This window comes from Danio rerio, chromosome 5 (genome assembly GCF_049306965.1).
Source record: "Danio rerio strain Tuebingen ecotype United States chromosome 5, GRCz12tu, whole genome shotgun sequence".
NCBI classification, from domain to species: Eukaryota; Metazoa; Chordata; class Actinopteri; order Cypriniformes; family Danionidae; genus Danio; species Danio rerio.
In genome coordinates this window covers 57216020-57243998 of record NC_133180.1, presented here as the reverse complement: position 1 = coordinate 57243998, position 27979 = coordinate 57216020, and the positions used below count along the sequence as shown (strand labels likewise).

General features: G+C 35.7%; 2 long non-coding RNA genes across 2 annotated transcripts in view; one reads left to right on the top strand and one right to left on the bottom strand.

Annotated features, from left to right (window-relative positions):
- LOC108180265 (uncharacterized) overlaps positions 1-26743 on the top strand; it is a 45667-nt gene extending 18924 nt beyond the window's left edge. Inside the window, exons 2-3 of the long non-coding RNA XR_001796791.4 lie at positions 25351-25391; positions 26236-26743. This is a non-coding gene — a long non-coding RNA (uncharacterized lncRNA). The remainder of the gene's footprint in view (positions 1-25350; positions 25392-26235) is intronic.
- LOC110439790 (uncharacterized) lies at positions 5880-10301 on the bottom strand. The gene is made up of 4 exons (XR_002458799.3): positions 10267-10301; positions 10096-10139; positions 8013-8150; positions 5880-7937 (listed from the first exon to the last, which is right to left on the bottom strand). It is a non-coding gene; the product is annotated as an uncharacterized lncRNA (long non-coding RNA).
- Positions 26744-27979: the final 1236 nt, after the last annotated feature.

Sequence of the window (27979 nt, the reverse complement as noted above, 5' to 3'; positions counted from 1 at the left end):
TTGGATCACAAAATCTTTTATCTACATATTAAAATTCTAAAGTAGCTGTATAAGGTCCATCAAAGATAAAGTCACATGAGCATCAACTTAAGGTGAGAAATGTATATGAAAAATATGTTACACGTTGAAAGGTGTGTGTATAAAACAGTGTACAAAATCATTCATTTTATTTCAGGAAATGAAGAAATGAACAGACCAAACTATTTGATTAAACATAGTTTTTTGACTAATTATATATTTTTTAGCACTCTTCCATCTGTTTTGTCTGCTTGGGTCACTGAGATTTCCTCTGGGTCAGGCTGCAGGTAGGGTGTCATCGTATAAGGCAGAAAAGGGTATCTTTTGTCCTCCAGCAAGTAACAATGTAGTGCCCAGTAATGATTCTATTTTATAATATAATAAAAATAAACATTGTGTTAAGCAGCATTTGCTTTATAGTTTTTTTTACTATATTTGTGTTATACACTTGAATCATTACCTTCTGAAAATCAGCCATTTAGCCTCAACATAGTGATGAGGTGGGGTGTGTGATGAGCTGGTAAGTGGAAGCAGTAATGAGTTTAATAGTTGAAACACCAAAAGATTAAGGATAGAAAATTAAGTTGTACCTGCACACTTATACTTTGGACAAATTTTATATTTTCAGTGTCCTTTAGTGACTGATGGAGCTTTAAAATCTGCTGCAATTAATGCACACAATAGCATTTAGAAACCCTGAAAAAAATATTATATTAAAAAATGTAGGTGTGTGTGCGTGAATGTATATATAAGAACGACGTCCTACATCTTATATTAAAGATATATTTTCCTACAAAAGACAAAGCAGCCACTTATAATATGATACAGAAAAATGTGAGGGTGCAGAAGGAGAGAAAAAACACAAGATCTGTAAGTAAGATTCGAACTCGCTCCGTTGTGCGCTCCGTCGTTCATTATAGACGCACTGTCCACTACGCTATTACCGTGCTCTGAATTATCTGTGTAATAATACCCAGTAATGTATGACCAAGGAACTGTACAAAAGTGTAAAAAACAGTTCAGTGCCAGGCTTACTGTACAGGTGGTCCTACTGCCACATTGTACAGTTGCCTAAAATGCCCTGACGCGAATACAAAGAGCTGCACTGAATGTTTTTTATGGTAAGCGCAGACCCGCGGTTTGTCACATTTGATTTCAAAAAGGTTTGTTAAATACATTAACATTATAAATTTGGTTATGAAAAAAACTATGCACTTATAACCCTCTCACAACGAAAAAACTTGTATCTGTGTGTCCACATCCATAAATATTCTCATCAAAAGAGCACGCAATGCTCAGTAAACTCTCTAAAACAGACAAACTCTGAAACATAGCAACTTACTCTCTGAACATAACCTGCTCCGGAGCAGGTTATCTTCAGAGAGTAAGTTGCTATGGCTACTTAACATAACCAGAAGTTACCTCCGATTTTGGAACCAAAGTTGAGGTTATCCACCTACTTACTCTCAAACTTACCCGTGTATGTCACATAACCTGCTTTCTGGAATAGCCCCCAGGAGCTGCTGTGTCCTTTAAAGGCTCATCAGTGGTTGAGTTTTTGACTTAAACCACTCAATCTGTCACTGTTGTAAGTGATTGTTGTCAGGTAGCTTTAGGTTCTTTTTATGCTTTTTATTTTGCATGCTGACGAAGTTCCTTCTGCCTCAACTAACAAGCAGTGTAGGAATTTGTCTGCACTTTTCCATATTTGAATATTACTCTTTGATCACAAAATCTTTTATATCTATATATTTAAATTCTAAAGTAGCTGTATAGGGTCCATCTTCAAAGATAAATAAAGTCACATGAGCATCACCTTAAGGTGAGAAATGTATATGAAAAATATAATCGGATATATTTCCTATAAAAGGATGATTTCCTTTTATTTCAGGAAATTAAGAAATGAACAGACCAAACTATTTGATTAAACAGTTTTTTGACAAATTATATTTCTTAGCACTCTTCCATCTCTTTTGTCTGCTTGGGTCACTGAGATTTCCTCTGGGTCAGGCTGCAGGTAGGGTGTCATTGTATAAGGCAGAAAAGGGTATGTTTTGTCCTCCAGCAAGTAATAATGTAGTGCCCAGTAATGATTCTATTGAATAATACAAATATAATAAAAATAAATATTGTGTAAAGCAACATTTGCTTTATAGTTTTTTACTTTTTTATTTATTTATTTATTTATTTATTTATTTATTTTTTACTATATTTGTATTATACACTTGAATCATTACTTCCTGAAAATCAGCCATTTAGCCTCAACATATAGTGATGAGGTGGGTCATCACATATGAGCTGGTAAGTGGAAGCAGTAATGAGTTTAATAGTTGAAACACCAAAAGATTAAGGACAGAAAATTAAGTTGAACCTGCACATTTATACTATGGACAGATTTCATATTATCAGTGTCCTTTAGTGACTGATGGAGCTTTAAAATCGGCTACAATTAATGCACACAATAGCATTTGGAAACCCTGAAAAAATATTACATAAAAAAATGTAGGTGTGTGTGCGTGAATGTATACATAAGAACGACGTCCTACATCTTAAATTATAGATATATTTTCCTACAAAGGACAAAGCTGCCACTTCTTATAATATTATACAGAAAAATGTGAGGGTGCAGAAGGAGAGATAAAAACACAAGATCTGTATGTTAGATTCGAACTCGCTCCGCTGTGCGCTCCGTTGCTCATTAACGACACACTGTCCATACACTATTGCCGTGCTCTGAATCAACTGTGTAATGATACGCAGTGATTTATGACCAAGAAACTGTACAAAAGTGTAAAAAACTGTTCAGTGCCGGGCATACTGTACAGGTGGTCATACTGCCACATTGTACAGTTGCCTAAAATGCCCTGACGCGAATACAAAGAGCTGCACTAAATGTTTTTTATGGTAAGCCCAGCCCAGGTTTGTCACATTTGATTTCAAAAAGGTTTGTTAAATACATTAACATTATAAATTTGGTTATGAAAAAAACTTTGCACTTATAACCCTCTCACAACGAAAAAACTTGTATCTGTGTGTCCACATCCATAAATATTCTCATCAAAAGAGCACGCAATGCTCAGTAAACTCTCTGAAACAGACAAACTCTGGAACATAGCAACTTACTCTCTGAACATAACCTGCTCCGGAGCAGGTTATCTTCAGAGAGTAAGTTGCTATGGCTACTTAACAAACCCAGAAGTTACCTCCGATTTTGGAACCAAAGCTGAGGTTATCCACCTACTTACTCTCAAACTTACCCGGGTATGTCACATAACCTGCTCCCTGGAACAGCCCCCTGGTCAGTAGCAGGTTTTATTCTCTAAACTCGGAGTTTCTGTCGGTCTCCTCCCCTTTTTTAAAGATAAAGCGATATTTCTCACCTTAGCTTTACGTTTCCACCCATCTATTTTAATGTTTATTTTGGATAAGCACATAAAAACCATTGATGGAAACGTCATGATGCACATAACTTTTGAAAATATGCATAAAAAGCACACACATTTCTAAGTAGGATAAACTTTTATGCGATAGAAAAGATACACATAGAGTACAATGGAAACACTTTTACTAAACAAATTACAGTATGTACATTAAAAAAAATTTGTTATAAGAGATCATATGACGATGAAAATGTGTGTAAATAGACAAACCAGCAGGCTGAGCACACTGTAACACGTCTTAAATGTTGTTTTAGTCATTCTAAAATGCCTTAACTCAGTGGTGCTCAACCGTGTTCCTGGAGATCGACCTTCCTGCAAAGTTCAGCTCCAACCCTGATCAAACACACCTGAACCAATTAATTAGGAAATGAACAGCACTTGATAATTACAGGCAGATGTATTTGATATGGGTTGCAACTGAAATCTGCAGGGAGGTCGATCTCCAGGAACAGGTTTGGTCACACCTGCCTTTACTGTTTCAGTATATATTATGAATTACCTCCGAGCGTCTGGAGTGTGTCAAAGAGTCTTTTCTTCTCATGGCTTCATACGCTCCCACGTGTTCATTGTGTGTCAACATTGTTGTCTGAGGTGCAAGTACATTTATTAAATAAAGAAATAATTGACGCAGTTTCTTCTACCACAGTAAATTCTGTTTTTACAGTTGATATTTGGCGCCAGTTAATCAGGAAGTGACAATTTTGTTATCTTTGACTCGTTGGATGGAAACGCTGCTTTATTGCATCTGCATTATTCCAGTTTTACACATAAATTTATGTAATATATTTGGATGGAGACTTATTGTCTACAGTTTAGTCACACACAGAACAAAGTCATGTACGAGAATGGCTTGTCCTTTTTTAATAAATAATTAGCTTAATTTCACTGACCTTAGACATGTAAAGTTACTAGATTAATGGGATTATTATTATTCTTTATAAAAACTATTGTTTAGTTCTACTTACATTATAAATGTCATATCAACCTCTTTCACTTGATCCATAAAAAGACAGACACACTAGTGCACTGTTAAATCTATTAAAACTGATAAACGTGCATAAAAGTTTCTAATTTTTTTTATAAATGTCACACATTACTTATTTTATCATACTTAAATATTTAAATAATTTAAATGTAAAATTACGCATTAACTTGAGCAGCTGTTTTGCCAGGCTGCCTCTGTTTCACTAATAGTTTCCTCTTTAAAAATATCTGGTCATATTTGCTATAACTTTGCATGATCACATCTAGTTCAGCTGGAGAAAGAAATAATGATCTCTTTTTTTTTAAGATGTTGCTATGGTCACTCGTAATGTCTGCGCTCCATTAATAATGCCTTTTTATAGTCATGGTGCGCACGCTTAACTCTTAGTTGGTCTACTCAAAGTTGATTGACCTAACTCAGATCAGCTATTCTGAAACCAAATCTCTCGGTAAATCAACTCAGAGTTCAAGTTTAAACTCTGAGTTGTTTGAACCTTCTTACTGAAAGAGGCCCCTGGGGCCTGTTTCAGAAAGGAGGTTAAGTGAAAACTCAGAGTATTTTAACCCTGAAATTAGAGAAACTCTGGGTTTTCCATTTCAAAATGGCAGGTTTGTTAAACTCGAGAAATCAGGGTAAGTCAAGCCTGTTTCTGAAAGAAAAGTAACTTTAACTCAGAGTCAGTTACTGTGGTAACTTACTCTGTGAATCTAACCTCGTCCGGAGCAGGTTTTATTCTCTAAACTCTGAGTTTCTTTCGGTCACCTCCCCTTTTTTAAAGATGAAGCGTATTTCTCGCCTAGCCTTACGTTTCCACACACCTATTTTAGAGCTCATTTTGGAGATGCCCTTAAAAACGATTGATGGAAACGTCATGATTCACATAACTTTTGAAAATATGTGTAACGAAGTTATATTTTTCATTGTGAATCCTCCTGAATTATGCAGCACTTATGTGTTTTATAGAGTAAGGGCGCCCTCATGTGGTTTGTTTGGGTACCGCAGACATACAAGTTAGGCAGGAAGTGACCTAGCGCAGCAGATGCTGTGAGACAGCCATGCTGTGGGTGCGTGATTTTTTTTTCCCAAACCAGTTCAGCGCAAACCACGCCCCCTACGCGAAAACCCCACCCCGCTGCTGTAAATCACGTCCGTGGCTCGATTTCATTGGTCCAGCAGCTCCAGCTTCATCACAATGGCAACGAACACAAACTTATTTTTTAATAAAAGACCTAAAATACGAAAGGTTAACAAAGTGCGTGTATGAAATAAAACGTAGTACAAACAATCTACAGCTTATATAAAAAGCTGTGTTTAATGAATAAAAATAGTGCCAAAAATACATGAAGTAAACACACACACAACAGCATCTTAACAATGAGAAAACTTTACTCAAGTACAAAAACCAGCAAAAAACACACAAACATAATATTTATTTTAAAAAACATTTTTAATTATTATAAATTTAACACAGCCCCTGCATGCAAACATAACCTCTTTATCTTTCGCTGTCTAGTATAAAATAGTTAAATTGAAAGATTTATTCTGACAATATCTTGTATTAATTCAGAGAAGTGGGATAGGAATGTGTATAATTTGTTGTCAAAATTCAGATATTTTGCAAAATAACTTATTTTTTAAATTAAAGAATGTTACATTTGTCCAACAATTACACATGCTTATTGGTCTGTATGAAATATGGTATCAAATTTGAAAATATTTGAAATATATAATGTTTAATGAAACTAACAGGTCCTGTTAGACTCAAATTTAAAGAATTAAATTTTTTATTTCTATTGTCTATGCTTTGGGATTTGTGGATATTTCTTTTATAATATTGAGTAATAATTTACTGAGTAATTAAGTTTTTAATTAAATTGAATTAAAAAAGTTATTTAAAATACAATTGTATTTATTTTTAAATTATAATTAGTAATAATCAATAATGAATTACGTTTTCAGAGTAACTTACCCAACACTGCACATAATCTGCATATCAGATGAAAATCAACTGAAGCACAAGTACATTGAACTATACCTGTTTCTATACAGAGTTTGAATGTTTAATAACTGCAAATGAGAACAACATATGTTCTGCAGGCCTTTCAAATAAGGCTTTCATTTAATGCTGAAAACAAGTTAAAATTGATCATATGATTCCTCTCACAGTGCCTATTGTTTTACCTTTAATGACCAGAACATGAGAATAATCAGTTGGACAGCAATAATATTCATTGTTAGAGCCCTCCCATAAAAAAATAAATAAACAATACACATTTTGGTAACACTTTATAATAACTACAGGCTAATAATTTATTAAGCATTAGCAAATTTAATTCATCATTTGTTAAGCATTAACTCTACATTAACAGAAGTTAGTAAGCAGTTTGTAACTACAGATACAAATGCTCTATTCTTGATTTATAAGCACATCTATAATGTGCTTAATGATTGTATTTTCATATTTTGTTAATAATAATTTTTTCAATACTTAGGTATTGTATCATTTACAAACCAATTATTTGAGAGTACTTTGTGGCTTTTAAAGATCATTTAGAACGCATAAGTAAATAATAAACCATTCAAATTAACATTTATATATCTTATTATTCAGGCATATACTAATAATTAATTTGTATGTTAATAAATGCTTTAGTATTTTAACTTCATCCAGTTTTGTGACCTAATCTAAAGTGAGGACTATTTTTGCTTTATAAATCCCTTATAAATAACAATTTAAGGCTCAGTTATCTTCTAAACAGGGGAAAAAACACGACTTGATTTATTTCTTATAATTTGAAGATACATAAATGAATCTGCATCAAATGAAAAATACATTTTTGCAATCTTAACTAAAATAAAGTTACCGTACAGTTTAAACTTCGCTAAATAACATTATAATTTTGTATCATAATATATTGTTAAATATTATATTGTTGTTATTTTTTTATCCAATTTTATGTCGTATTTTGACACTCCTGTTATTCGGCAATGTTTAAACTGTACAGTAATTTTATTTTTAGATAGGATTACAAAGCTGTACTGTTCATTTGACACTGAGCCTTGAATTGTCATTTATTAGAGATTTATAAAGCATAAATTGTCCTCACTTTAGAAATAGGTAGAGTGGCTCTTACAGGTTAGTTGGTTCTAGCAGAGGTGGCCAATCTTGGAGCTCAGGTGGTGGCATCGGTGGCTCTGGAAGCGTTGGCTATGGCAGCAGCAGATCTGCCAGCTCTAGCACCACGGGCTCTGGCAGTTTTGCTGGAATGGGTCTGAATGTGGTTGAGGCTTTGTAAGCGGTTCTGTTGACAATAACTCTTGTGAATCTGGCATCAATAGCTCTGGTGGCAACTGGCAGCTCAGGCTCTGACATGGTGGCATCTCAACAGAGTTAACTCGGTGGCAACTACAGTGACCCCTACAACCTTGTGCCTCAATGCACATTTTACAAGCGCACAGAGGTTGAGTAAGTGGGAATATGGGGTTCATTGTTCCTGAAAAATGAAAATAAATTACACAAAGAAACTTAAAAAAAAATTATTAGTACAATTTTGACATTTCTAACTCACCTACTTGATCCTCCCCTTTTGTCTACAGTCTTTACCAAAGTGCAAACCCTTTTTGCCCCACAGCATGTTTTTGGACAGCCGTTGTTGACTAGCCATGCCTGATCGAACATGAACATTGTGCTGGCACCTGTAATGAGCCTACAGGAAAAATATAAATTTTTAAATGTTTAAGTGTGCAGAAATGTTAGATATTTTTATTTTACATTTAGAAATTTCAAACGTTTACAACAATGATGCAGCAATATTCTAAATGATCTGTCAACAAAACATACAGGAAATCTGTAGGACATGTATGTAGCATTTGTTTTCAGATTCATTCATTATTTTGATGAAGCATTTTTACCTAAAGATCACCTCAGATGAGATGTGAAAGTTTACTTTGTTCTATAAAAGCAAAGTTTTGTTGTTTTTGTGAGTATCCACAAATAAAAAATAAAAAAACAGTTGCTGCTTTGAATGGTCATTCTCTTATCTTTATGACCAAAATGACAGAATATTTGAAGATTTACACTGCCATTAGAAAAAAATATATATATATACACACACACACGCTCACGCACACACACACACACACACACATATATACAAGCATACCTGCAAGTTTGTCAATATCGTGAGTTAAAGCTTTTATGCAGTGAATATTGGATACTTTTAATTATTTAGCATTTAAATCCAATGAATAAATGCCTATCATCACAGACAAGCATGCAGGCAGTAAATCACTAAATGTCTCAAAAAGTTATAGGTTTATTAATAAGTGCTGTCATCAATATAACCATTGCAGCTATTTTATTTGCACAGACTTGTTTCTAGGTATGCTGTCAACTCACAGAAATCATGTATATTTAAACTAATCAGAGGACGACTGAGGATCTTTAAAAAGATTTCCAGAAAAGTGTGCCATATGCATCAGAAGTTGCTTGGCATGATGTCTAAGGCTGAGACTATATGATTTCAGAATCACTGTGGCTGTGCATATGAAAATCTATCTATCCAGTCATCTATCCATATGACCTGTCCTAAGTTTATACAAATACTGAAGCCATCACAAGGGTAAAAATCTCACTGGACTATTACAAACCATTAACCAAGTCAATGTTAACTGAGATTTCTAACTGGCACACTAAAGCAAAATATATTAATAAACATCTCAATTTGTATGAAGAATCTAAAATGTTTTAAACAGTAGAATTATGTATGTTTACAATATTTACTGTAAAGTTATTTTCAGTGAGTTACATTTATATAGTGTAAAAAAGAATGAACTGATTTTACATTGTCCCTTTTTAGGTTTTGTCACTGCCACTCTCCAACTTACTCAAGACTCACTAAGTTTTTTTACCCATTCCTTTACTTCCCAAATCTCTCAATGCATTTTTTAGAATTGCTTCGAAACATGTGTGGCCCAAATGTGATTTACTGTTTGTACGGCCTAAGCGATAGGTGCAGAAGTGGTATTTATTCTCAAGAGGCAACCAGTTCTGTAAAAGTAGAAATAATTTACCTGTAAGACTGTTCACACATAAGCATTTTAACTGAGATATCCCAAAATTTTACAGTAAGCCAAGTTTATTACAATAAAAGTAATAATAATAATTTATATTATTTATAAATCTTTTAATGCTGTTCAAACGTTTGAGATCAATATTAGCTTTTTTTGCTCACCAAGGCTGCATTCACTTTAATAAAAATACAGAAAGTTGCATTATTGTGAAATGTTAATGAAATTAATAGTAATATTTATATTTTGATGTAAATCGATCATTTATTCCTGCGATGTGAAAGCTGAATTATCAACATTATTACTCTAGTCTCACACTATATGTATCACTCAAGTGTCACACCATAGTTCAGAAATCATTATAAATGCTGATTTATTATCATTGTTGGAAACAGTTTAATTAAATTAGTTTTCAGTAAATAAGAAACGCATTATTTTAACTTCAGCATTTATTTAATTCTGTATTTTGGATTAATTGAAGCATCCTTCTATAAACAAAATTACAATCCTTTCTGATCCCAAATTTTTGAAAGACTGTGTACTAAATTTGTGTGTTAAATGAAAAAACAATGTATTTTTTACCTTTAGACCCGCAGCTTGGTCTTTGGGACTACAATCGTACTCTCCTGAGGGCAATCGAAAATGATAAAATAAAGATGAAATAAATAAAATGAACACTATAAAAAAAACATACACTCACATCTCCATGACTAAATTATTAATATTAAACATTATTAAGCAAGAAGTGTTTACCGTTTGTCAACGATAGATCCATTAGAGACGAACTTGATTGATGTTGACTCTGAACTTCTTTCTCAGACGACAAGTAACAACGTTGCCCAATGAAATCGCGCGTGTCACAGCTGCGGGGTGGGGTTTTCGCGTAGGGGGCGTGGTTTGCGCTGAACTGGTTTGGGAAAAAAATCACGCGCTGTGGGTAGGTGTTTTTCATGCTCCGTCTTAGTTTATTAATATTAGCTTAAGAAAGTTGCGATTTTAAACATTTAGTTTATAATTCGGTTATATTAACATTAAGCATTAAGTTTGACTTGTGAAATGTAGTTTTTGTAAGTTAAATGGCTTTTTATAAATGTCTACTGGATTGTGCTCTTTAGCAAGGCCATGCGGTTGATTTGATTTTCTATTTTATTTAGTTGTTGTATGTCTGCAGCAAACAATCCACTAAAAAGGGCTGTACTGTTTATTATTTCAGGTATGTCAATGTTTATTTGTTAATTGTGAATGTTACGTTTTATGTTAAATGTTCATATGATTATCAGTTAATATATAGATATTAATGATGTTATAGGCAGCAGATGCTGTGAGACAGCCATGCTGTGGATGTTGTATGTCTGCAGCAAGCAATTCACTAAAAAGGGCTGTACTGTTTATTATTTCAGTATATCAGTAAAAAGGAGTAATCAAATACTGTGTCCGGCCCTTCATTAAAGAGCATTGCACACAACGCAGAGGAAGAAGAGTTAAACGACCGGAGACGTTACATTGGTGCCGTGACTCGTCAGATCACCTGATCAACTTGATGAAGATCGCCGAGAGGTTGCTGCTTTGGTCCCTGTCTGACATAATTTGATTTATGAACATTTGGATGCATCTTTTTGCAATTTAAGACTTTCTAAAAAAAGAAAAAATAAGGGAAATTTGCAACAATTTTGTTTGATTTTGTATCTACTATTGTTCTTTTTTTTGCGAACTGACATTTTTTCATTAACTTTAAAATAATGGGTGAGAAATTTGTAGATCGTTTCAATATTAGTTCTCCTATTAGCCCTTTTATTCCACGTGGGAGGGGTGTCATTACTAACAGTGCTTGCAAAGATGGACCTACTATCAATAGGATGGGCCTGTCCCATGTGACACCTGATTATGTTCAAGGTGTGGGTCGTGGGCTTTTCGTTCATGATCCGACTGCGCAGCACAGTGTTGGAAATACGTCTGCGACACACAATACCAGTAGTGACAGTCAAATTTTAAATTGTCTAACTGATATGTTTGGGCGACTGGGTGAACAAATTATTGATGCTGTCGCTGCCAAAATAATAGAGAACAGTACAATGTCTGTGAATCGAGAGTCTCATGTCAACAGAGGGGTAAATTCTGACAGCTTTACCAAGCAAGATGTTTCCCGTGTAACAGTTCATGTCACTTCTGATAAAGACCTTGTGATTTTTAGGGGAGACGGAAGTGATAAATTCCCGGTGCATGAATGGATTGAAATGACCAAAACACTTTTGTTCAAACAGAAGTGTGCTGTTGAAAATCAGGCGGATGAAACAATGTCACGCTTAATGGGCAGATATTGTGCGGATTAGTTTAAGGAGCGACACATCTCTTAACGTGAAGAGTGACCCTGAAAAAATGTAATCTATCCTCCTGAAATATTTTAGTATCGCACCATCTTGCCTTCCTTTGGCAGACTTTTATTCAACTCGGCCTAAGGTGGGTGAGTCTGCAGTGGATTATTGGATCAGAGTCAATAAAGCGGCAGATCTAGCAGATGAAGGCTTGCGTAGACAGGGTCGTGTTATGGATGATATCAGTGCAGAGGTGGCTCGAATGTTTGTAAAATACTGCCCTGATCCAGTATTATCTGATTTTTTAAGCACAAGCCGATCAGTGAATGGACTGCAAAAGAAGTTCAGGGGAGATTGGATGAGTATCAGAGAGAGCAGCGCTCGTCTCTGACATCTGCCAGCTCTCTTGACATGAGAAATGTTGATGTGTTACGATGTAACAATCTTTTGCCAATGTCTCGCTCGCAGGAAACGAATGCTAGTTTTGCGCACTACACGAGTTCCCCTCCTGTGTCTGATGGTGTGCAAGACCGGGTGCACAGTACTTGCTTTCCAGAAAGAGCAGTTCGACAGTCACATGACCAGGGGGGAAATTCGAATGAACATATCCTGAATCGTATGATGGGTATGCTGGAACAGGTGGTGGAAAGAGTGCACCAGAGTAGCAACGTCCAACCTGAAAGGAATGTAATTCCCAGGTACAGAGGTAGGGTAAGGGGCTGTGGAGTTTGCGGTAATACTTTGCATTCCACTAAGTCTCACTGCCTGAGAGACAGGTTGTGTTTTAGCTGCTTTTCACCTGGCCATGCACAGTCAGCCTGTCCGCAGTCTCAGTCAGGAAACTGACCAGCCTGTATATGGAGGGAGGTTGTGCAGGTTTAGATAGTAACTCCCAAAACGTCGTAGATGTTGCAAATGCTGAAAAAATTTTCATGTCTGCCAAAGAGTCTTGTTGTAGTGAGAATGTAGTGTTTTAGAACACAAATGCTATCTGCAGCAGTGACAGTTTGTTCTACACTTCAGTCATGGTGGATGATAAGGTAGCCTTGAATGGTATGCTTGACAGTGGTTCTATGGCATGTACCATGAATGAAAGTGCAGAGCAAAAACTGTTGGAAGCTGGTATAATCAATGATCAAAATGGAGATAGCCCAGATGTGCTATTAATAGGTTGTGGTGGTAGCCAGGTAAAACCTAAACGTACTGTGACAGTTCAACTTGAGATTTATGGATGTAAAATGCTGGTACCTACCCTGGTTGTCAGTGGGCAGCACGACGAATTCATTGTTGGTACGAATGTCATTAAGCACATTATATGGTGTTCTAAGCAATGTGACTTGCTTTGGAAGATAGTTTCAACACCTCTTCGTTGTAATGATCCTATGGCTGAGACTTACCTTTCTATGCTTGCAGGCTTGAATCGTTGGATGGGTGACGAAATTCCTGACAAAATAGGAACTGTGAGATGTAATTCAGCAGTTTGTTTAGAGCCTGGCCGTGAGTACCTTGTATGGGGAAGACTGCCTAAGCATGTAGTGGTGTCGCCGGGTAGTGCTGTTGTGACTGAGCCCACAAGTTCTCGTTCTGCACCTAAGGGCATTCTGGTAGCCAGACTTGTCACACATCTATGGGGAGACAGGTGGGTTCCATTGAAGTTAATCAATACATGGAACAAACCTGTTATGCTAAAGTGTAATGCCAAGATAGCTGATTTGTTTCCAGGTGTTGGACTGGAGGATTTGGATGACGGAGCACTATATTCACAGATTCAGAAAACTCAGCCAGTGGATAGTGTCTCCTTAGGTTCGTGCTGTATTGGAGAGAAACTGAAATCTGTTGGTCTGGAAGGGCTTGACCTAGATTCCTGTGATGTGTCTGATTCCTGTAGGAAGAAGTTGGCTGAGATGGTCATACAGTAGAATGATGTGATTTCACGCCATCATTTAGATTGTGGTAATGCTACTGAATTTGTTTACAGGATCCATCTTTCAGACACAAAACCTTTCCGTCTTCCATATCGGCGCGTTTGCACGCAGCGAATATCAAGTGTTGCGTCGCGTGTTGACTGAAATGGAGGAGAAGGAGATTATTCACAAGTCGACCAGTGAGTTTGCATCTCCTTTAGTCCTCGTCTGGAAAAAGAATGGGGATTTACGTGTCTGTACAGACTTTCGATGGTTAAACAAGAGAACACTGAAAGATGCTCATCCACTTCCCCACCAGGCCGATTGTTTAGCTGCATTAGGGGGGAATTCATTGTTTAGTACAATGGACCTGACCTCTGGCTTTTACAACATGCCGTTGCATGAGGATGACCGAAAGTACTCTGCCTTTACAACACCTATGGGTTTATATGAGTACAATCGGCTTCCTCAAGGCCTTTGTAACAGCCCAGGAAGTTTTATGCGCATTATGACAAGCATTTTCGATGACCAAAACTTCTTGAGTTTGTTATGTTATTTGGATGATTTGATAGTGTTTGGGCCTGATGAAATTACAGCACTGGATCGTCTTGAGATGGTTTTCAGCCGATTGAGGAAACATAACTTAAAACTTGCTCCCAAGAAATGTAACTTCTTAAGGAAATCTGTGCAGTTTTTAGGGCATGTTGTTGATGAGTTTGGAGTGTCCACAGATCCAAGTAAGGTGGACAGTATTTCCAAAATGACCGGATTGGACTTAATGGAGGCTGATGGAGTTACACCGTCCCAGAAGCGCATAAGGTCGTTTCTTGGGATGGTCAACTATTATCAGCATTTCATACCCAATTACTCCTCTGTGGCCAAGCCGCTTTTTGATCTTTTAAAGGGTCAGAAACAGAAGATCAAGCGGGGTCGTGCAAATAAACGAGTCTGTGTACCACGGAAGTTGAGTGTGACTGATTGGACATCTGAAGTACAGTTGGCATTTGAACATCTTAAGTTGGCCATGGTACAGGCGGTTGTCTTAGCTCACCCTGACTTCAGCCGCCCTTTTGTTCTTTCGACTGATGCTTCTTCAGACGGCATTGGGGCCGTTCTCTCCCAGGTCCAGCCAGGAGAATCTAGAGCTAGACCTATAGCGTTTGCTAGTAAGTCGCTTTCCCCATCTCAGCGAAATTACCCAGCACATCGCTTAGAGTTTTTAGTATTAAAGTGGGCAGTCTGCGAGAAATTCAGTCATTGGCTTAAAGGTCATGTTTTCACGGTATGGACTGATAACAACCCGCTCACACATATTCTATCCAAGCCCAAACTTGATTGTTGTGAGCAGCGTTGGGTCGCCAAACTTGCAGCATACAATTTCGACATCAAATACATACCGGGCTCACAGAATGTCGTGGCTGATGCTTTGAGTAGAGTTCCATTTGTGAGATCTAATATTGGTTCTAGACTTTTAAGCGAATCGTATGACAGACTTTTAAATGAGGTGCAAGGACTCTCTGCTGGTTCGGTTCAGGATGCTTTTAGGTGGTCTTGTGGATCTGAAGGAAAGCCAAACACTCCTTGTGGTGGTCTTGTGCATATTAATTCTAATAGTGTTGCTGGAACATGCTTGGATAAGGAGGAGGTTGTGGCTGTGCTTGACTTACAAGAGGCATGGGATGAAGGTGCGAGACTTCTTGCTTTGTCAATCCTAGAGCATCTTCCTCAGATAGTTTCTGAGCCAGAGAGTCAACTAATTTACTCAGAGCGTGATTTACGTGAGAAACAGCTCTCAGATAGTGTACTGTCGAGGGTAATTTTTTATGTGGAGCGTCATCGCAAACCATCCAGACGAGAGAGAGCTAAGGAATCTGTTGGGGTGGTCAGATACCTTAAGCATTGGGAAAAATTTGTTATGAAGGACGGCATCCTCTACGTCGTTTTTTTTGGCTGAGTCTTGATAGAGATGTTAGAGAGCATGTACGTCATTGTCAAAGGTGTGTAGTCAGCAAAACTCCTGAGCCTGAGGGCCGAGCCCCCTTAGAGAGTATTGTGACCAGCAGACCACTACAATTGGTGTGCATTGACTTTTGGTCTGCTGAAGATCATAATAACAGATCTGTCAATGTCCTAGTGATTACTGATCACTTTACTAGGTTGGCTCAAGCCTATCAGTGTAATGATCAGTCTGCTAGACAGGTGGCACGTGTCTTGTGGGATAAATACTTTTGTATTTTTTGGTTTCCTGAGCGCATACATAGCGATCAAGGTGCTAGTTTCGAGGGCCAGCTGATTAGTGAGCTTCTACGGGTGTGTGGGGTGCAAAAATCACGCACAACTCCTTACCATCCTATGGGAAACGGGAGTGTTGAGCGGTTTAACAGAACTCTGGGTGGTATGATTCGTGCTTTAGCCCCTGAAGCGAAACGTAATTGGCCGAGACAGTTGCAGTCTTTGACTTTTCTGTATAACTGTACTGTTCATGAGACTACGGGTTATGCACTGTTTTATCTCATGTTCGGTAGAGTTCCTCGCCTTCCAGTAGACCTAATTTTCCGCTCTGTTTTGGAAGATCACACAGTCACTTGCTATGACAAATACATAGGTTCTCTTTTGAAAGATCTGGAAGTGGCCTTGTCCATAGCTCAGACTCACGCTAAAAAGGAACAGCACAGACATACAGTTCTCTATAATAGGGGAGTCAAGGGTTAAGACATTGAAATTGGTGATCGTGTGCTGTTAGCGAACAAGGCTGCAAGAGGGAAGAGGAAGTTAGCTGACAAGTGGGCATCTACTATTTTTCTTGTAGTAGATAAGAATGTCAATACTCACATTTTTAAGATAAGGGATGTGAACACTGATCAAGTGAAAGTGGTGCATCGTAACTTGTTGCTACCTGTGAACTTTTTGCCACTAGACAAAGCAGAAGATGAAGGATCTGATAGTGTTCCTTCCTTGGTCGTAGCTGACTCATGTGAGGAAGCTGATGATTCCTTGACAGGCGTAATTGTTGACAGTCCAGATCCTGAGTTGTATGTCAGAGATAAGATTGCACAGTCATCTGAGATTTCAGTGTCTACAGGCAATAATGATGGTTTGTCTCTTTACGGCAATGTTTCATCTGCTTCCGCAGATGGTCATGGTCGTACATCTGACTGGGTTTCAGGTCTACCCAAGAGTTGTTCGCATTTGGGATCAACTCTATCTTTGATCAGTTTATCAGTAAGTCCAAAAAATGACTGCTCTGATGAATTGAGTACTATCGGAACTACTGATTTTGCAGTTGCAAGTCCTGCTCATTCCGTCATTTCAATTCCTTTGTCTGATGTTTCCAATGATGATGATGGGTTGTCTGTTTCAGACTCCAGAACGTTTATCATCCCTCTGTCTCGTTTTGGACGTATACTGAAACCTGTGAATAGACTTTTGTGTACCATGTCTGGACAAAATGTTGTGTCAATGCAGAATGGAAGAGTTTTGACTGTTTGAACATCTGTTTTCTTTTTCTAGATTATGGATAAGACAATACATGTTGTTCTTAGGGGTTTTATTTATTGAACTTTATATAGTTTTTCTTTTCTCCTTTTTGCTTCCAATTGTAATTCTTTTTTTTATGACATACCTGGATATGGTCCAGTTGTTTTTGTTTTGATTTGTGTTTGCTTATGTATATACCGTGATGTGGAACTTTGTGAGATGTATGTAGGCATCTTACTGCCAGTTGTTGGTTTGAGAGATTGGCGCTCCTCTCATTCCACTTCATCTTTGTCAGATAACCTTGTGTTTGGCATACCTGTTTATGGTATCTCTGTATCGGTACAGTGTATAGAAGAGTACTGTTGTTGTTTTTTTCTGGTTTACTACTTCCGCTGCCATCATTCAGCAGAATTCAGTGGGGGTGAATGTAACGAAGTTATATTTTTCATTGTGAATCCTCCTGAATTATGCAGCAGTTATGTGTTTTATAGAGTAAGGGCGCCCTCATGTGGTTTGTTTGGGTACCGCAGACATACAAGTTAGGCAGGAGGTGACCTAGCGCAGCAGATGCTGTGAGACAGCCATGCTGTGGGTAGGTGTTTTTCATGCTCCGTCTTAGTTTATTAATATTAGCTTAAGAAAGTTGCGATTTCAAACATTTAGTTTATAATTCGGTTATATTAACATTAAGCATTAAGTTTGACTTGTGAAATGTAGTTTTTGTAAGTTAAATGGCTTTTTATAAATGTCTACTGGATTGTGCTCTTTAGCAAGGCCATGCGGTTGATTTGATTTTCTATTTTATTTAGATGTTGTATGTCTGCAGCAAGCAATCCACTAAAAAGGGCTGTACTGTTTATTATTTCAGGTATATCAATGTTTATTTGTTAATTGTGAATGTTACGTTTTATGTTAAATGTTCATATGATTATCAGTTAATATATGGATATTAATGATGTTATAGGCAGCAGATGCTGTGAGACAGCCATGCTGTGGATGTTGTATGTCTGCAGCAAGCAATCCACTAAAAAGGGCTGTACTGTTTATTATTTCAGTATATCAGTAAAAAGGAGTAATCAAAAACTGTGTCCAGGCCTTCATTAAAGAGCATTGCACACAACGCAGAGGAAGAAGAGTTGAAGGACCGGAGACGTTACATATGCATAATAAAACATGTGCATAACTGAGTAGGTTAAACTTTTATTTGATAAGATGCACATAAACTACGAAGTGCACATAACAAATTACAGTATGTACATTAAAAAAAACTTTGTTAGAGATGATGATGAAAATGTGTGTGAATGGACAAACCAGCAGACTGAGCACACTGCAGAACATCTTAAATGTTGTTTTAGTCATTATAAAATGCCTTAACTGTTTCAGTATTAGTGTATATTATTAATTACCTTTGAGTGTCTGGAGCGTGTCAAGATCTCCGCGTCTGGCTTCAAACGCCCCCACGTGTTCATTATGTGTCAATTGTCTTCTAAGGCTCAGGTACATTAATTAAATAAAAATTCATTGATGCAGTGTATTCTATCGCAGTAAATTCTGTTTTTACTGTTGATTTTTGGCGCAAGTTAATCAGGAAGTGACGATTGTGTTCTCTTCGACTCTTTGGATAAAAACGCTGCTTTATTTTTAGGCGTTATTCCAGTTTTGCACAAATATGTAATAGCCTATATTTTGATGGAAACACAGCTATTGCCTACATTTTTTTGTCACACACAGAACAAAGTCACGTACGAGGCTTGTCCTTTTTTTCATAAATAATTAGCTTAACTTTCGACATGCACTGTTACTAGATTAACGTGATTATTATTCTGTCTAAAAATTATTTTATTACTGCTTACCTTCTTAATGTTATATCAACCTCTATCACTTGATCAATAAAAAGGCAGACACACAACAAGTGCATTGTTAAATCTATTAAAACTGATAAAAATTTATAAAAGTTTAGAAAAAAGTATAAACGTCACACATTACATTACTTATTTTATTATACTTAAATGTTTAAATACTTAAAATAAAAAAATTACGCATTAACTTGAGCAGCTGTTTTCCCACGCTAACTGTCTCTGTTTCACTGATGGTTGCTTCTTTTTAAATATATACACTCATATTTGCTATAACTTTGCATGAGCAGATCAAGTTCAGCCGGAAAAAGAAACGGTGATCTCTTTTTTTTAATATGTTGCCATAGTCACTCATAATATCTGTGCTCTATTGATAATGCCTTTTTATAGTCACGGTGTGCGCGCTTAACTCTGAGTTGGTCTACTCAAAGTTGATTGACCCAGCTCAGATCAGCTATTCTGAAACCGAAAACTCTTGAGTTTTTAATCTCTCGGTAAATCAACTCAGAGTTCAAGTTTAAACTCCGAGTTGTTTGAACCTCCTTACTGAAACAGGCCCCAGTATGTGTGCGCTTGTCTCTGTGTTTGTGTGAGAGTTGCGTGGCTGTCAGTGTTCTTGTTTTCATGTCATCAGCTGGGCGGTCACATAATCATGGTCATCGGTCGCCTAGCACCGCTCAGCTGATTATTGCGCTCCAGGTGTAGCGCATTACTGTGGCTATAAATGTTCAGGTTCCTGTCACACCTTGTCAGTTTGTTGTCCTCACCTGTCTTTGTATCTCTGTCAGGCTCTCCCCGTTGAGTTCGCTGGTGTTGTGCGCTGGTTGAAGTAATATCCGATGAACTTTGATTCGCTCTGTTGACGGCGATTGAGGTTCTCTCCGATGAACATTTGATTCGCTTAGTTGACGGGGAGTGAAGTTCTCTCCAATGAACATATGATTCGCTCTGTTGACGGAGAACTATTTGTCCCTTTATCTACCTTTTGTGATCGCCTGACTTACAGCCAGCCAGGGTCCGTGTATCATCCGTTCATTTGATTATTCCTTTTATTACAGAAAACGAAACATCAGAAAAACGATGAATATTTCGTTTTTCTGTTTATTCTGTAGGCAGAAAAAACGGAAACTCATCTGTTATTCTGCTTATTAACTTAAAACGAAATATTAAAACAAACACAAAACCAAAACGAAATAATGAGTCAAAAAATGGTCCGTGTACGGTCCGTGTACGTTTTGTTCATTTGTTTTCCATTTTCAAACGGAATAAAGGAAATGGAGAAAACGGCCGTTTTTCCGTTTTTCTTTTGCTCACGAGAAAACGAAAAAACGAGATTTTGGCTGGATTTTCGTTTTTTGGTTTAGGGTAGGAAAACGGATAAACGACTTTAAAATTCATTTTACACATGTAGGCGGTGCTGAAACGCCCACTTTCCTCTAATTGGTCAACCAAATCTGCGCTCGTGACGTCACCCTCAAAATAAAAGCCTTACACGCAGGCTTTTAATTATTATTATTTAATTATATATTAACTAAGTTTACATATATCATTTGAACCACACACAGTTAGCAGGCTTACATTCATTGCGTATGTATAAATTAAATAAAAACATAAAGCAGTATACTTAGACATTTGTCATTAAAATAAGGTCATAGTACACTGCCAAGCTTCTTGCTGCTGTGCACCTGATGCTGAGCAAAGATAGCCATTTCCGAGCAGCACCTGGTTTACATTATTGTTTCAGAGCAAGGGCTTTATAATAATAATAATAATAATAATAATAATAATAATAATAATAATAATAATTATTATTATTATTATTATTATTATTATTATTATTATTATTATCATTATTATTATTATTATTATCAGTTACTAGTGTTTTTATTGTTTGGTGTGTTTTTTTTTTCTTTTTAATAGTTGATAGCAGAACCAGAATAAGAACACTTTGGGCCCTGCTATAAAAACAAAGGGTACCATTTGTTTTCATTTATTTCTTCCTATTTTAATTATATATTGTAATTATTTATTTGCTAATTAATACTATTGTATTGCAACGCCAAAGTAGGCCTGTCTTATTATTTTTTTATTATTAAATTTGCTGTTATTGTAGGCTAGATGGCAGGCTTTAAATATTTTAAATAACATTTACTCATAACCTTACTAATTCGAGAGCCGAACCTAAAAAAGTTTAAGTGCAATAAGCCTGTACAATAAAGAGAGCCGCAATGCATATTTCTAGCGCATTCTTTCACTCAACAATTATTGCTGGAATAATGAAATAAATTTCAAATTAACTAATTAAACACATTATAGTTGATAAAAAATTTGTGTCTAGTAGTTCCAACAAACAGATGAGCTCGCTACATGTGCGTTGCGCTAATAATTTGACATTTGCTCTTCTTGAGAAAGTGCTACAGCGGGCCCTGCTATTTCACATATAAGGTTAGTGATACGTATTTTAAATTAGTATTGCACATTATTCATTCATTTTCTTGTCGGCTTAGTCCCTTTATTAATCTGGGGTCACCACAGCGGAATGAACCGCCAACTTATTTAGCAAGTGTTTACGCAGCGGATGCCCTTCCAGCCACAACCCATCTCTGGGAAACATCCACACATACACACACACTTATACAGTACGGACAATTTAGCCTACCCAATTCACCTGTACCGCATGTCTTTGGACTGTGGGGAAAACCGGAGCACCCGGAGGAAACCCACGCGAACGCACTACACTACTGAATTAGACACACAATCTCAAAAAAAACTTGATGCTTATTTACATTATCTAAAGTCATTTCTTACGAGGTAGGATCTGTTGTTGTATTATATTTTCGTTTTAATATGCAAATAATTTTATTTAATTTGTAATAGGCCTATTGTCCCTCATTGCATAAAATAACCAGCCTTTGTATTCAATATGTTTGTAAATTGTCCATCCAGTTTGACGCAAGCTAAACAACATTTTGGCCTGTTTTGCTTATTAAATGAGTGATTTTCACGGAGAAACAAATCATCCATCCACACAGTTTTGTATAGGACCTGTGTGAACAAAAATATACACTTCATCATAGCCTATAGGAAAATGTATCTGTTTAGAACCAATTTTGTGTTGTATAATTAAAAATATTAAAAATGCAATAAAAAAAAAAAGAATAACATTTGAAGTGCAATGCTTCAAAGATCCAATACGCTGGATGCAGAGCCAAAACAAAAACTGGTTTGTTTGTTTAATAAAATAATAATATGAAATTAAAGTGAAATAGTTCCATAACCTGTATTATAACTGTAGTCACCCTAGATGACAAATCATCCGTTGCGCCGGTCAGTTTCACCTTTAATCAAGAATGTGCCAGAACATTTACAGATTACCTCGGAATGAGACCTCGGTCTGTGAAGGATGCAGGACACAGAAACTCGTTGAGAATGGAGATGCATGCTAGATGTTTTATATCCCTTTAGATATTGTAAATAAACAACTAGTTTTTATAGAGATTGTGTCATGTTTTTTCTTTGACGCACGCGCTGAACACCCTGTAGCCTAAATAATAGTTTAGATTTTATAACATATAATGTTCCATTACTTTAAATGTATAATGTTTTTTAATATTTATGGATTATATAAAATTTATAGTTTATATAAATGCGCTCTGATCATTCAAGGATCATAATGCGTTGCATATTCTTCTTATTCTTCATTAGGCTTGATCCGTAAATTGTGTATTTTATAAACTGATCGTTTATAAGGACTAAGCTATTAATAACTGTAATTCCTCGAATGGAAAAGTCTTGATTAAAGAAAAAGAGAACTTAATTCGACATATGCATATAGTGCGCTTATTTCTGCGCGCATCGCGCGCTTTACCGAATTACCTTTTTTATTTTTTTTATGCACTATAAATGCATCTGGCAGCACCGAAAAGAGCAAATGCCAAGTTATTAGCGCAGCGCACAGACAGCTAGCTCGTCTAGTCTGAACCAGGGGTTTTCAAACTATTCATTGCACACCGATCCCATTGCATTTTATTTAGGATAAACCACTTATTTAAAATTAATTAATTAAAAGGTGCTTACTCTCCAATACACCACTGTAGTGTCATAATATTTAATAATTATAATTAAGATAGACACCTGACCTCCATTTAATAAACAATTTATTTGCCATACTCTGTTAATTTGAAGTTTAAAGTTTAAATCATTTATGTTAAACTTAAATTATTTAAAAACTTAAAAAGACTTAAATTTAGTAATTTAAGACATTTTTGGTCATAAGTTTACATACATTGACCGTTGCATTTAGTAGGCCTATTCTGGTCTAAATAAGCTTTTTGCATCTTAGGTGTTTACACACACAAATTAAGCAGTTTATACGTACATTTAATGTTACTTTGAAATTACTTTTGATGCAATAAATAATCCTAAATAGTTGAAAGTGTTAACATATTCTTGAAATGTAGTTATTTTATGACTATGAAATTTATTACTAAACAAAGTGAATCATTATGAATTTGCCAAGAAATAATCCACTTTACCACCGTAAAGCAATGCCCCACACTCACTAGAACGGTAGAACCTGGACTGTTTGATATGTTCTGTATGTAAAATAGAGAAAATAAGCAAGATGCGCAGTCTCATGCAGCCTTAGTGAAATATAGCGCGTCACAGCAATGAACTAAAAATAAAACCACCCTTGAAATGCTGGCGATCTTAATTTTTTCAGCCTACACTGACTGAGAATAATGTTGCACTATTTTATTAACAAATAATTAGAATGTTTTTTTTTCCTTCAACACATTCATCATTACTTTTGCCTGTGCAAGTTTTTTGCGCGCGCTTGAGCGCGAAGGCATCTATTTTCAGGTGCAAGATGCCACTTTGGGTGGCACCAGCACACTCTGCCACACCTGTGGCTATGTCCCTGCTACAATAATAATAACAACAACAACAACAACGACAAAATAATAACAAAAAATAATAATAATAAGACAGGCCTACTTTGACGTTGCAATAAAAAAGTATTAATTATCAAATAAATATTTACAATAGGCTAAAGGCATATATTAAATTAAAATAGGAGAAAATCCAATAGAAACAAATGGTACCATTTATTATAGCCCCATGCAGGGTCCATTGTGTTCTTACAAGCATTAAATAACTAAGTAAATAATAATAATAACAATACTAATAATAATAGGCCTAATAATAATAATAATAATAATAATAATAATAATAAATTATTATTTTATACAGAGTAGGCTAATATTTAGGCCTACAATAGCTCTAAAACAATCATGTAAACCAGGTGCTGCTCGGAAATGGCTTTCTTTGCTCAGCATCAGGTGCACAGCAGCAAGAAGCTTGGCAGTGAACTATGACCTTATTTTAATGACAAATGTCTAAGAATACTGCTGATTTACGTTTTTATTTAATTTATACATACGCAATGAATGTAAGCCTGCTAACTGTGTGTGGTTCAAATGATAGAATATGTAAACTTTGTTTATATATATAATTAAATAATAATAATTAAAAGCCTGCGTGTAAGGCTTTTATTTTGAGGGTGACGTCACGAGCGCAGATTTGGTTGACCAATTAGAGGAAAGTGGGCGTTTCAGCACCGCCTACATGTGTAAAATGAATTTTAAAGTCGTTTATCCGTTTTCCTACCCTAATCCAAAAAAACGAAAATCCAGCCAAAATCTCGTTTTTTCGTTTTCTCGTGAGCAAAAGAAAAACGGAAAAACGGCCGTTTTCTCCATTTCCTTTATTCCGTTTGAAAATGGAAAACAAATGAACAAAACGTACACGGACCGCACACGGACCATATTTTGACTCATTATTTCGTTTTGGTTTTGTGTTTGTTTTAATATTTCGTTTTAAGTTAATAAGCAGAATAACAGATGAGTTTCCGTTTTTTCTGCCTACAGAATAAACAGAAAAACGAAATATTCATCGTTTTTCTGATGTTTCGTTTTCCGTAATAAAAGGAATAATCAAATGAACGGATGATACACGGACCCAGCCAGCTTCTCTTTGTTCTGTGTTGTCTCTTCTGAGTTGTAAATAAACTGTCGCTTGCATTTGGGTCTCCACGTCTTCTTTGAACAGTGTGACATCACAGAGGTGGTTTATTCTAGTCTCTGTTACAGGGAGGCTTTTATTGAGTACAGTACAGATATTTAAAAAAACACATTTTACATTTGCTATTTATTATTAGTTAATGTATTTTCAATCAGTGATTACATCAGCTTTCTGATTGCTGGTGTGTGTGTGCTTTTTCTGCAGAGCTGAATCGATGAAATCCTGAAAGCAGCAGTACAGTTAAGGTACGTTTTCATTGCTTCTTTTTATAAAACCACTTATAGTTGTACAGTTTGATGTTAGTTTAAATAAAACTATGTTAGTGATCAGTATTCATAGCTAGGATAACAATTCTTGTTTTACGAAAGGTAACGTGGCTAGCTTGCCCTAATGTCAAGTTTGCTATTCAGTCTTATCACATAGTACGATTAAACTATTTAATTCATAGGCTATATTTGTTTTAGAAAACTGGCAGACCAGGGTGCATCCAATGCATTGAGGTGAAGCTGGTTTTATAGTTGCTCATTCTGACTTTCTCCTTAATGTAATTTCAGAAAAAGATTTTCAAATTCTATATAGGGAAATCATATTAGAAGCCAATGATTATCAAAATACAGCACTGTCCACTGTCAATTGAATATTAGTGCTAATGTTGTTTTGAAGTCATTCAAACCAAATATTTAAAGTACCATAGTAAACAACATAGGGACCATTGAAATGTTTAAATGTGCAAATATAAAACAAACTTTACCTTAATAACTAATGCTACAATTTTTTATGATTAATTTTACACTCCAAAAAATGTATGTTTACTTAACATTTTAGCCAAGAATGCATTGCTAGTAATGATAAATGTGGACAATTAACTAAGTAAATCTACTTGAAGTCACTGGACAATGCATCTTATTTTCTTACATTTCTGTTAAACAATGGAAATGCATACAATATTGAAAGTATTATCATTATTTATTAAAAACAAACAGAAAAATTATTATATTATGAAAAGAATGAATATAAGTAATCATGACAAATAAATACAAGTCACCAACGCATGAAACCAAGCTATATTCTAACAGAGATGTATTACAGGCAGGAGCCCATGTTTTGCTGTGTCTTCACACAGCTGGGCCAGTTCTGCAGATGATCAGAGGGAGTTCGCCATCATCACATCCCTCATTGCTGCAGTCAGACTGAAACAGGACGGTGATGCATGGCAGTCCATGCCCGAGATAGGGATGATGAAGAGACCACAGCAACATCTGGTCCAGATGAGGACACAAGGACAGGTGGACTGATGCAGAGTCTCGTTCAATTCACTACAGGAGAACAGGAGTGGCCAAACTCAGTCCAGAACTGCTGCTGTCTTGCAGAGTTTAGTTTAGGTTGACTCTAAACTTCACCAGCTGTCCAGAATTGAGTTTGGGCACCCCTGCATTACAGCATTTCCAGGATGCTGCTGTGGACTTCTTTACCCTCACCACACACACTAATCTACAGATATTTCAGATCATAAAAAACATTTAAAAAACAAAGTCATCTTACTGCACAATGTGTCATTTGATTTCTGTAGTGCTAGTAATAAAATTATCCTACCTTTTATTTTGGATTCTGTTTTCCTCAAATGTGTCAGTTCCCTTGTCTACAGGTCCAGCTCCATCAGCAATCAGAAAGCTGATGTAATCACTGTTTGAAAATACATTAACTAACAATAAATAGCAAATGTAAAATATGTTTTTTTTTTAATTTCTCTACTGTACTCAATAAAAGCCTCCCTGTAACATCGATTTTAGAATAAATCACCTCTGTGATCAGGCCCGGCTCCAGCTTGAAACTTGGATATATATATATATATATGTGTGTGTGTGTGTGTGTGTGTGTGTGTGTATATATATATATATATATATATATATATACAGTATATATATATATATATATATATATATATATATATATATATATATATATATATAAACAATTATTTTAAAGGTAATAAAATAATTTTTAGTATTCTCTGTCATTTTAATAAAGCAAACTACTTTTATTTTAAAACTAGTATTTGAACTGCAGATTATATTTATGTCAGCGTTTGCTTGCTTAAGTGATGTTTGCCAAGTTTTGCAAGAAAACTCCAGAAAAACATGTTGCTCTCCATGAACTATATGGGTGATTCTGTAGTTGCAGGTACATTTAGTGACCAAAGCCATCCTTTTTTTCAGCTTTTAAAAAATTGTTACATTACATTGTTACATTTTTGATTATTTTTAAAATGTGTTCATCATTTTCAAAGATCATATTACCAAAAAATCACGATTTCTTGATTTACGAATTAGTGCATTTTTCCATCATGCAAAAATATTTTATTTTGCTTTTCTTTAAAAAACAATTTCACCAATATTTTAATTTTAAACGTTTAAACTGTAAACTGTCAATGCTATTATTATCACAATTACAAAAGGAAAACTGAATATTTCATTAATTACATATTTTACAAAAAAAAAATATTTTAATCCTGATTTCATTAGTATCATGTGATCTTTGCAGTTATAGCAAGTAGAAGGTTTGGCTAAAAAGTTGTAATACTGTAAATTATGGTCAATTCAGTTTAAATTTAGTAACTACACATTACAATTTTTCTTGCTATGATTTATTATTATTTCTAAACATTACTAAAATCATCCATGACAGAGTTGACAAACAATATAAAACTTTTTATTCCCTAAAATTAAAAAATTTTATCATTTGTTCAGCAAAAGCAGAATTATAAAAATTAAATATGTTTTAACTGTAGTGTTGGAATTTACAACTTTAAGATGATACCTTTAAAAAATATCAA